Source organism: Manduca sexta, chromosome 9 (genome assembly GCF_014839805.1).
Source record: "Manduca sexta isolate Smith_Timp_Sample1 chromosome 9, JHU_Msex_v1.0, whole genome shotgun sequence".
Taxonomy (NCBI): Eukaryota; Metazoa; Arthropoda; class Insecta; order Lepidoptera; family Sphingidae; genus Manduca; species Manduca sexta.
In genome coordinates this window covers 2,376,897-2,389,512 of record NC_051123.1, presented here as the reverse complement: position 1 = coordinate 2,389,512, position 12,616 = coordinate 2,376,897, and positions in this window count along the sequence as shown.

Below are 12,616 nucleotides of genomic sequence, written 5' to 3'. Positions count from 1 at the left end.
ATAAGCGGATATGCACATAATATATATTTTTTTACATATTTTCAATGTTAATAACTTATGTATGCACTCGATGTAGACCTATTTGGTCTAGAGTTTATAAATATTAATTGTTTTGCAAACATGCAAGTCTATTGCTTATTGACGTATTCTATACAGACATGGCAGAGGGTCTCTTATGGCCCGATGGTAAGTGGATAGCGTCTAAATAAAATATTGACGATATATGATTATAACAGTTTCCAATATTTACTTGAATGTAGGTCAATAAATTTTTTGCAAAGTTTGAAATGACAATACCTACCCAATCCCAAAACTGTGATATCTACATTATTCCTATTTACATGGACTCTACGATCAAATAAAAAGCATAACATTAAACAATGAATTATTAAACGTAACGTTAATTAAAACAAATGAGTTAGTTGACATCGGAACGTGTCTATGACCCCGGTTTTTTGTCCTAAAAGAAGTCATGCATTGTGTCAACTTAATATCGAGTCACCATCAAGGTAAATTTAACGGTAAGACAAATGTATACCAAAACTATTATAATATAGGGGTAAAAATGATGTATCCAATTAAATGCTTGTTTATTTAAAAACTGATTTTTATTAATATTTTATGGCAAATTAAGAAGTTTATCGTTTAAAAATTGAATTACGAGTTTTTCAAAGTCGCCATGGATATGAGAATCAAAGAGCAGCGCGGTTATAGGTAGGCAACGATATATTTATTGCGTTTGTTTTGCCGGCTCGAACCTCAGGAGTGGTGGCCGCGGTAGTTGATCGATGACGTGGCCTTTTTGTAATAAGGCGTTAGCATTGCAAATAAGTAATGGAAAAATATTTGTGCCTAGGTTTGATTTTCAGGTCAGGTAATACTTAGTGTGGATTTTCAAATAGCTCGTTGTGAAAATTCAGTTATCTTGTTCTGAAACTTGAAAGTAGGTGTTGCTATGACCCCACACTGAGTTAGGATAAAGGTTAGTACACGAAGAATGTAATCATTAATGTTTTAATTGAAATTATTGAAGTTATTTAGTCCCTACAGCTACGTGCGTGATTAATATTATAATATGAATATCTGTTTGAAGTCATTCGTTTTAAATTAAATATTCGTATGTTATAGGTATCGTTGCCAATCATATGTGATGCTATTTTCATACGAAACTTAAATAGCACACTTCTAATCTTCCCCATAATATTTTTTAGGATTAAATATTTCCTAATAATCAATTTTTTACCATCTCAAGGCGAAATAAGTTAAAATATTTATAATTGTCTATATTCATATTTTACTATAAGGAAGTGCGTAGGCAAGCCATTGTAAAAATCTTAAGTAATGTAATTTAATTATGAATGTTATATAATTTAATTTAATTATTAATGTCCTTCTGTCTACTAAAATGGATCGTATCGATTAGGTAATATATTTTTGGCTTAGTCATAGATTTGAGTGTGTACCAATATTTTTGTAATGAAATAGTCTATTATGTATTATATTTCCTTATTTGTATAACAAGAAAAATGACTAAACAAAGCCAATATTTTGATATATCAGTGAAATAAAACTACAGTTAGAAATTTTGTGACGGTTTTATTTATTCTTTACAATACTCGTATATAAATTAAAATTCTGTAAATTATAATTTTAATATGAAGGTAGTGAAACAGTAACTTTTCTGACCACTGACTGCTCAGTCCCCTCGGTGACCACGAAAGCAGTAAAATCTTTGAAACATCAGGAAGATTAAAATATAACCAAATTCACAACGTGTTTAACAAAATGATTTATATTTAAATGAGTCGATTGTCATATTTGCGGATTGCAAACGGCACGGGGTCGGCCATTTTTGTATTTATGTGAAAAATTTCGAACATTGTCATGATAAGAAAAAAAAATAAAAGAAATGAAAAATATGGACTTTTGTAAAATATAAATACTTGCTGGTAGTATTGATACCCACTCGGATGCGACCACCGTACACCAGGTGTAAAAGCCATAGACACACGTGTGTCGCGTTCTGTGATCAGTCTATGTAGGTTTTTTGTTAGAAACTGCCGCGTTTATCACCGGAGGTACCCTGCTAACGGTTTACAAGCGATCCTCCGGCTTAGCAACCACGGCAGTCCCAATGAAGATTTGGTGGGCCCTATTATAACTGAGGGTGCCAGCGGACGGTACGCTGGCAACCCGCAGCTATTCGGTCACAGGGCCCGGGAATTAGAAGATAGAGGGAAAGAAAAGAAGAGGAAGCAGGAAGTGCTTTGTTAGGATGGTTGGAAGGGAGAGGAGATGTTCGCGAACCCTTATAGGCCCCAATGGGTATCTGGCAACCAAGAGGTATAGACATTACACTATGTGCCTAGAGTCGCTGCATAATGTTCCCCCGTGCATTCGGTGTGAAGACTGAGCGCACGAGAATTGTCTCGGGGGGGAGTCTATGTAGGTTAGGCCGGCATAACTATATTGACTGACAAGGGATTGGCACTTATAGTGATCTCATTGCACCTGTAAACCGAGCGAAATCCAGACGAGTGTCTGCTGCTGAGATGATTTTAACTCGCCAGTCGACACAATTATGCTGGCCTCTTTAAAGTATACACAGGCTGATCCAGCAACGTGTTTTTACAATTTGTGTCCGGTTATCGCTATATGGAAAATACAATTATACTACCATCAGCTCAAAATTTATTCTGATTTGAAGGAATTTGTAGCTATTGTAACTAATGGGCTGTATTTGACTAAAGAGTTAACAGCACCATGCTAAATATTCACAATTTGTATACCGGTTATCCCTTTTATACGAATGACATCACCGGGTTGTATTGAAATATGATTATGGTTAAGATTTAGAACCATGGCCTTGACATACGTTTGTTCTTTTTTAATTAAAAAGACGCGATATAAGCATAAACGTTTCTTTAGGATTGACATATAACTATATTTCCAATTTTATCGCGGTTTGTTATATTATAACTTTGTCCCGACGTTTCGAAGACTGCAGCCTTCAAGGTCATGAGGGTACTGCGGTGTTGATCGTCCAAAAAGTCAACGTTACAATATCTACCTACATATTATTATTTTAGTATGATCTCATAGTGTCTTGACATTATCATTCTGCGTAGATAGGCTCGTCAACAGTAAAAAAAAGGTTTTGGTTTTTTTTTCTTTGAATGACGAGAGGAGCTCACCGTTCGCCTGATGGTAAGCGATACGATCGCTCATACACAGTAGAACACCATCCAACACGTTGAATTACAAAGTATTGTTTGTTATTCTACTGCGTTTGCACATCCTGAGACGTGAGATGTTAAGTCTCATTATGTCCAGTATTTATACTGGCTACAATATCCTTAAAACCGGAACACAACAGTGACTACACACTGCTGCGACAGAGATGGACATTGAGGTGGTACCTACCCAGGCGAACTCTCACATATAAGAGACCTAACATCAGTAAGTGTGTACCTCCATTTTTTGCTAACGCCAACGTAGACCCCTGTCAAGTCTCCCGTGGACCCTTGGGGGCCTCCCTGAACCATATTGGGAATCAATGGAATATTTTAGGCGGGTTGCCATCAAGTTAACAATATTCGTTCATTCGGTGTTATAAAGAGGTCCAATACTCCGTCATCAATCATGAATCGATTATCATCTCCCATTTGTAAATGTATCGTTTATAGCAAACGGAATATTAATAATACCGGAGATCATTAAAGCTATGATTAAATACATAAAAAAATATATAACTTACTGATTCAAGAACACAGCCGATATATAAATTAAATAAATTCGCACGAAATTTACAAGCAGTTTTAACGGATAATTTATTACTATGCTAAAGAAATAATTAACATACAATAAAAACTATTCATAAAACTTTAATAAATATTTAGGAATTACGATTATAAAACTTTTTTTTTTATATTTCAGATTTTACCCTGAATTAATTAAAACAAATCCATTCTGATTTAATAAATATGTTCCTTTGGCGAAACATTTACAAATAAAAATTCTGCTTTAAATTGTAAGGCGAGTTGGGGTAAAATCGGACGCTTTTTAACTTCCAACGAAAAAATATGGGTGTTATAAGTTTAAGTGTCAAGTAAAGTTTAAGTTCGTGGGTGTAAATGTGTATAGGTTTCAAATAGAGTATTGGATTCGATCCCGAATCTCAAGATCCGAGGATCCCAGTCATAGTATTTCGGGGTTTATACATTTTCTAAATAAGTATATAAAATTATGAGCAATAATGATATGAAGAAAAAGGCATGCTAACTCAACTTACAATGACAACTATTAAAACTGAATTAACATTGAAAGAAAAGCTTCAGAACGAAATAGAAACCAGCATGAAAAAATTATCTGCGTAAAGGTATACAGAAACAGGTTTTCCTAAAATCATAAAACAAGAAACGAAACTATTTTGGGCAAGTTCTACTCGAGGTTATAATTTGGAGAAGACTTATAACAATTTAATGACGATTTAAACAACTTCCATCAACCCTGAATGCGCTTTTTCGGCCTCTGCATATTTGTGCAATAAATTGAGAAGCATGCTCGGAGATGAGACGTTAGATGCATTGTTATCCCGTGAAAACATTGATTTCTGTAACTTACAGATCTCTTTATTATAATAATTTAACTAAATATGTCTAATGAAGTTGATCTTTTAAATTTTTTATTGTAAATTTTATAGATTATTTACAGAACTTCCTAGTTTGATTATTTCAATACGAATTTGAAGTATAATTTTATTCAACCGGATTTTTGAAAATTTTAAATATATTGCTAAAAGGTAAATAAAAAACTGATTTTGACATATTTTCTGACTTAAGTACCACTTACTATTACGAATACAATCCCGGAACTATCCCGGGATCCCGAAATGAATTGTAGATAATCCTGAAACCCGGGATTAGAAAAATGGACTGAGACTGAATCCATTAGTCTCAAACGAATAAACCAATTTTGATAGGGTTTTTTTCACGTCATGATGGAAAATATTGGTTGTCCTTTAGTTAATATATTATATTAAAAGTGCGTAGTAATATTTCGAACCAAACGCCGTCATGGTTCAGAACGATTTCCAGCCCGAGGGGATGACAATAATTCTTAAGTAAGATACAAATTTATTACTTTTACTGTCTATATATTAATAAAGGACTCCACAAATAGTGAAATACGTTATAGTCTTCTGTTAGGCTTATCCCGGCTAAGGTGCCAGGGTCAACCTTCCTACTGCGATCCCTCCATTTCATCCGATCTTTTGCATCCATAGTGAAGTTCGTTACAGTATGCTACGCACATGTTGAGATGCGCTTTTGATAGATACTTTGTTTTATTTTCTAGTTAATGTATGCAAACATATTCAAAATGAATACAGCTGGATGCAGCAATCACGTGATTTTTATTATAGACTTTTACATAATTATTTATTTATGGTAGCAAATATCTTATCAGTTAAATATAATACATACGCACGTAGTATCTCTAGTCTCTACAAGGTTAGACTCGAATAGAATGCAAGCCGGCATAATGATGCCGACTGTACTATGTATACAATAGTGATGTTAGTTATTTAGCAGTAGATTGAGTAGCCGTGGCGAGAGCGCAAAATATTTATATGACCATCTTCACAATGTCTATGTCTCTATAAAATTTTCGTTTCTACATAACATAATTGAAACTCCAAAAATCGCCTCTTTAAAAATGTAACTTCGGTGCATACGCTCTTTTGCCGGGGTCAATATACGATACTACAAGAGCAGACAGAATTCAGAATGGAGGCAATAAAACATGAATGACAAGATACAATACACGTTTGTCCATCTACCAGCCGCTCTATCCTTCAACATATTCACATACACCCACTCACGTCACCCTCTCACGAATTTTGTCTCCTAAAGTGTAGGCAGATCCATCTTACGACGTGATAGAGGATGAGCCTATCGGTATATTGGGCACAAATTCCAGATTTCGAGCTGATACTGAGTAGAAAAATCCAATATCACTGCTCGACACGAGGATCGAACCCGACAGCACTGCAGTCGTACCACAATACTACGACGCCATCAAGGCAGTAATATTCCATTACTTGATATTCGGAAATCTAGTTTTAAATATAGTTAATAACACAAGCGTGGGCATTATTCATGTATTTATGCAGGTGCGTACTACGTATGTATTTGTAATGAGTTCGCACTAGACAAATGTCACTTAAACATATTTAACAATTTGCGCCTTTCTAAGTGATTCAAATTATATTAGATGCTGGTGGGATATTTTTATCAACCTGACGATTTTTAATGTTTACGCGAATGTTAGACACTTAAATAAAACTATTTTGGAGATTTTATCGTGGTTTTTAAATAACCTATTACCTCTATAGCGACCAGCGTACACAGGGTGTACAACCCGCAAGAGTGGCCCACGTAAGTGTCCCGTTCCGGGTTCAGCCTGTATATATCCAGTTTCAAACGACCCGCACAATTGTGTCAACTGACGAGAGGTTACCTATATAATCCTTTACCTGATGACACTCTAAAAATACCCCACTCCGCTTACCCTGTGCAGTGGAGCCACTTTATCGTGCCAATATAAAAAAAAAACGAAAAGCTCAGATTTTTATTGCCCGATCAGGGAATCGAATTTATAGTCGACAAGGAAACACTGAGCTGTCATAGACCTGTTATAATTATGACACAACATCAACTATTGCTATAATTTAAGACACAGACTATAAAGGTTAACTTAGATTGTAAACCTAAAATCTAATAGGAAATCTAAAAACGGTACAACAAAATTTATTTGCGAGTTGGACCTTGCGTTTGCTGTTTGTAAATGGAAACTTTTAAGCGGCCTTATCTAATGGTTATTTCCTTGGAATATCTGTAATAATCTCTCCGATCTAATAAACATCTATTGCTAATAATATAAACAGCATCCTGTAATAAATAATGTATAAACGTTGTGATAGAGTTGGACGAAGGTTCGCGAACTAAAAATATTGAAGCATGAATAGTACACACATCACTTTAGTGGCAAAGGGTCCGCATAACTGGATATTTGCCGGCTTCCCTTTTTTAATGTATGTTTAATCTAATTATCATTAGAATGATTTGCAGACGGCATTTATGCATATTATTAGTACCTATAAGTTGTGTCGGGTTTCTTATAGGTAGATTTCACCCTCCGCCACCGCAGCACTTACTGTCCACTCAAGTAACTTACGTGACATAGTGCTAGTATACAGTACACCTAAGATGTTATTAAATGTCTGATGTGCATCACTAGTTTTTAATTACCAAATACGAAAAATGGTATTATTTCCTGCCGCTACTGAACAAGTACTTGAAAAAAATACGATGTTATAAAATGATCGCTAAAAGGTCAAAATTGATTCATAATTCTAGTTGTCTACCGTCCGAGTCAATTCATACAACTTTATACGTATTATAATTATTGTCATTCATGAAATAATCGTCTCTTATGCACATTTTAATTCATTGATAAACGCTAATCTGACGTGTAATTTACATTATACCTACATTTCTTACCATGCGTTGTGTCAATAATTTTATGCAAGATTTATAAAATATTTCACTTAGCTTTGTCATTTATATATTATTCTTACTTCGTTCATTCTTCTCTTCCAGTGTCCTACTTTGGAACGCACTCCCTCTGGGAATTAGAAGGTCTACAAATCAACGGTTCAAAGAGAAGGTTCGAGAGCTACTGCCTATCGTATAATATTGATGTATATGTCATGTATTCATTAACTGCACTTATATTTGTGTATTTACATTTTGGCATTGCGTTAATAACTATAACCACATGCTAGTCTTTACCTCTTCTACCATTGTGCGAAAAATCATACCTGAATAGTGAATATTTTCATTGAAATTCCGAGTTGTATTAAATAAATTGGCCTTACATTTTGTAGCCGTCATGGCACGGAAGGCCCGGCCATCCATAAGTACTTTATAAAGGTATCTGAATAAAAACAGTAGGTACATTAGAAATTAAGGCAGGATATATATCTGTTAAAATAAATACATTCGATTAATTTAAACCATACCTATAACTATAAAAGCCGAGGGGTCGGGGCAGTCGTACAAACTCCGAAAAGCCGGATATGCTAGCCTGGAATACAGTATTTGCGCCAACGTACTTATAAAAATACAAATAAAACACTTCCTATTATAAATTTACATTTATTTTGAATAAAATTTCCGTCGTAAAATAAAAAGAATAGGACGAAAAACAAGATACTTTATATAAACTGCGCCACCAGGCGGCTTTACCCATTGTGCAGGGTGTGCGCCGCACAAGGCGCAGTGTGTTAGGGGGCGCCGAGCGCCGCGCCGCTCGCGACACTGGCGCTCTCAAACAGCCTGCGCCTGTGCGGAGGCCGGCGAGCGGCTTCTTTACTTTACAAACTTTTGATTTAATATTATCAAAATTAAAGATGACATTGTCTCTTATGGGGCGCCAAGGAATTTCTTGCACGGGCGGCACATGAGCTAGAGCCGCCTCTGTGCCTCACTTCAGATTTTACACAAAATTAATCTATTTTTGGGCAAATGACACAAATATCACATAGCTCATATATTAACTAGGTTAAGTACACTTATCTATTGTTGAAAAACTTAGCAATAATTTGAAGCAACTTTTAGCTGTCAATCAGGTCTATATTCGAGAACCTGTGGAGTGTTGGACCACTCAAGCAATATTACTGATTATACAAAAGGTAAGGCAACGGAAAATAGGTCCCACAAAGTAAACATTTAATCGGTCATGTTTACTTTGTGTACAGGAGACATGAAATATAATTTATTGTAGACACATGAAGTGAATGGCTTGTGTCGTACACTGAGACAGGCACAAGTCTCTTGCCACATGCTGAGCACAAGGAAGAACGGTTTTACAAAAACATACCATTTTATTTCTATACTAATGTTATTTATTGACATAAACCTCCACCTCAAGAGACAACTGGTCAAGTTACCAATTTATGTTAACTAGAGTATCTCCAACGCAAGCATTAAGACAACGACATAAAATAACAGCCTACATTTCCTATACAATAATTTGCGTATTCTTTGAATATTAATCAAAATGGTATTAAACGGTTACCATATTTAGTACCCTTCAATTTTATTATTTCTGCGATTTTTTACGCTAATATTAAGGGAGAGGAGCTTGGACAGGTAGTGAAGGGGGTACTTGAGCACATCCACAAGGAGAACAGAATTGAGAGACCCCATAACGATTGTATATGGCTGCTAATATGACCAAAGTATCCGTCCATATCGCTCGTTTCAAATAAAAGGGTATTAAGTTTAAAATGCCATTTTTATTAGTTATTCTGAAAGTATATTTATTTTCTACAACTTTTATTTTTTTTTCTACTGGTAATACAATGATATATTTACTTCCAATAGTTTCGTAGATATAGCAATACAATTCTTTATTGACTGTTCATTCGTATCATGTTCGCATGAATCAATATGATCGCATTTTACTAAGTTGTTACTGAGTGATTAAAGGCTGTATTTATTTACAGTTACAACCATTTTGTTGTAAATTCAGGAACGCAACCTTATTTTGACTAAATTCCTTATTACCTGTTCGATTTTATACAAGTTTTTGTAGAATTACTACCTTTTGATGTAAGATTTCCTTCAAATTCATACAGGCTATACAGTTGCGTTGCAGACAATTGTGCTGTTTAATCATACAGTATGTTCATTTATAGCTTCAGTTATCTTTACCTCCTTCTACAAAAGTGCTAATATAATGAAAATCTATCACTTATATATACAAGAACTTATTAAATATTATCTAGGATAATGTACCCTCCTTTGTTAACAAATAGGAACCCTAAACCCTTGATTAATAAAGCTAAAAATTTTCAAACTTTCAAAACGCGATATCTCAAAACACTGATTTTGGAGTTGATACCCTTTTATTTATGACGTGCGACATATCGTTGCTCAGTCTAATGTTTTCATGAAGGCGTGCACACACAACATTTTTTGAAACTTGTTTTGGTTTTGTCGTCAGTATAATTGCTGGGCATTATAAGTCGTGCAATTTTATAGCATATTACTGAGTTAGAGCCTTTTTCGTAACAAACATAGTTTTAAATGCTTATAGTGTTTTGTTTGTATGCTTTTTAAATATGTATCTTGCGTTTGTTGCAATATAAATTTCTTTTTTCCGATGACACGTTCAGTTCATGCCATACAAATTACAGTACTTTGTGATTCAGTATTTCTTCTGTAACTAAATTGTCGATCTATAATTCGAGGAGTAGCATTATTTTATTTTTATGGGTATGATAAAGTGACGCCACTGCACTTGATGGTAAGTGAAGTCAGGTCCAGACATGACGCCGATAGAAGAGAGATGATTACCCCTTACCAGTCAATAAAATTATGCCGGCCTGTTAAAAACCATCCAACATTGACGCTGGAACTGAACACACTTACGTGGGCTGCTATGACAGGGGTTTGTGCTTTTTATTCAGTGATCTCTATATGGGCGGATACAAATATATCCTACCATCACAGACAGGTGGTGCATCAAGCGCTTCTTAGTACGCAATACCACTCGCGGCTAACAGAGAAGCCGTAAACGATGGCGCGTGCTGCTGCCCGTAGGAACCGACGACCTTAAGTGAGCGGAAGCACGCAGCATTCAACCCATTAATGTGTGTTTTATGCAATAATTTAAATGCTTATTAGTGTTAAATCGATTTTAGAAACACATTGATAGGCATAATAAAAATATTTGCGTATTTTTAATGGCGATTAAAATTAAATATTTCTTGTGTTAGCAAATTAAAGTAAATAATTAGTTAAAATTTTTGTTGAGATGGTTGAATGTTGCGCTCACTTACTAATAATAATCCGAAAGAAGGAAAGCTAAATTGAGATTTGCCTCAATTTGAGTTAGGTTCGGTGTACTAAGCCCAGTTTCATCTTGATTGGAAATAGTCACTTAATAATTTGTTGACCTTTGTTATTATGTTTCTATTTATTATACATTGTTTATGTCTGAATTTAGTTTTGTGCAGTGGGCACGTCGGCGCTGCTCTGCGGTTTCCTCAGTTGTTCTTACTACCACAGATTCAAAACCAGAGACATAGATTTTAGATAGGATCCGCAAAATATACTACATTGTTTTGTCGTTTGGTGTAACTGTGTGTGTCTCAGAACTGGAAAGGAATGAAGAATATGCTGCGTGACCTCATCTGTTATAAAACAGAGCCGCCACTTATTTTATTAATAATTCCTGCTTACTTTTAATCATTTAATAAAGGAAATAATATTAGTAAAGATAAATATTCGAAAATATTCAATTCTCAGTGCACTAATGTAATTTAAACATAATGTCAAGGACGGAATGTGGTACATTTCCATATGTGACATATTTGTTTCATCGCCATTCATTAATTCAGAGTGAATATAAAAATTTTCTGTTCCTCCTTATGCGGCGCCGCAGCGCTGGGGCCGAACTAACGTGTTAATCATCAATAATTATCACTATACGGCCATTGATTTTTAATATAAATAAAAATATCTAAACGCTTTTAGCACACGTACTCTGAAGACTCGGACGTTTCCATATACTATAGTTGGCGTTCTTTTTTCTTGTTGATTTCAATACGTCATCTTTTTCACACACTATAGAAACGAAAAAATGTGTGTATATCATATTTCTTTCGCTATTATTATTTTTTTCGCTAGGTAGCGCTTTTCGACCTAACAGTGATTTCATAGTACACTGTTTATTAATGTTCTTATAATATATATGTGTGCGCCCGGAACCATTTTTCTTTTGATTTGTCAGGGTATATATTAATACTTTCAGAATAACATTGATTACGGCCGCTTGCAATGGACGATAGCAATTCTTCGAATCAATCGAAAAATTGATTAATCAGAATAAAGTTTGTTAGACATGCTTATATATGACATGTTGTTTTGTTTCTTCTTGGAAATTATTGGGACATAGCATATAATCAATCATGTGTATTATTGCTCTCGGCTCCAAGCTTAGACGAATCGTATATATTATAATTACTATTAAATAATCTCTCTTTAGTAAGAGTAAACTGCACTATTTTTGAGTAACAAAACCAATGTATATATTTACAGTGACAATTTTATTTCGGGATAAAACAGTTAACATCAAATTATATACGCTTTTAGGCTATAGCGTTATAGTTATAAAAATAATCACCTTCCACATCATAACATAACAATATATTATATTCGTCTTTTGAACATAACATTTATAACCATGATCTAACAGAAGTCCACAATACATAAAAATGATTTACACTGTTCACTGCTATGGGTTCGGCCGGGGCTCGGCTGACAACCGATCTCAAATCTTGGCAGCATTTTCCGACGGATCCGCTCGTAGAGTTCCGGTTTGATAAGATTATTTTATTGTTTTTATTCAATATATTGGGACGTACACAAACATTTATAAACAATGTACAAAAATAAGGAAAATAATACTACGGTTCAGGTAACGTGCATTCCGTGATACTGCCGAAAATATTCCAGTTCGGCGCAAACGCGAGACAGGTTGTGCC